This window comes from Nematolebias whitei, chromosome 10, assembly GCF_014905685.2.
Source record: "Nematolebias whitei isolate Nwh7 chromosome 10, NemWhi1, whole genome shotgun sequence".
NCBI lineage: Eukaryota > Metazoa > Chordata > Actinopteri > Cyprinodontiformes > Rivulidae > Nematolebias > Nematolebias whitei.
In genome coordinates this window covers 31068734-31069342 of record NC_056507.1, presented here as the reverse complement: position 1 = coordinate 31069342, position 609 = coordinate 31068734, and positions in this window count along the sequence as shown.

The following is a 609-nucleotide window of genomic DNA, read 5'->3' as shown; positions in this document are numbered from 1 at the left end:
AGCATTAGATCAGCAGCATGGATAGTCAGCAGCACAAATCAACAATCAAGTGGCATTACAGTGATTGTTTTTCACAGTGATTATCCTGATTAGGGATTCATGAGTCTAACAGCTTCAGGGTAGAAGATGTTCCTCATATCATGGTCAAAGTTTCTTTATTGTCATTCTCATTACATGTGATGGAACAAAATTGTGTACACAGGGTCCCAGTTACATCCAACAAAAGTATAAAATGTAAAGGAAAAACAGTAATAAGATCTAAGATATGAACTAAGAAATACGTTAAACCAAGAATATGCTAAGCTCTAGTAGTACAAAAACAGTACGTCAAACAACAGCACGAACATGAGTCTGTGAGCAGATGAGTACAAATGAACACAGCAGTGTGAAATAAATCAGCAGCATGAGATCAGCAGCATGGTATAGATATGGAGTTGACACATTTTTCTAAAATAGTGAGCATATTCGACGTTTGCTTTTATGAGTTGAAGAGAAGCAGATATGACCAATTTCAAGTTTGGTTTGATGTATCAAAGGGTATATATCACAATACTATTGTTCGTTCCTTCCTTCCTTCCTTCCTTCCTTCCTTCCTTCCTTCCTTCCTTC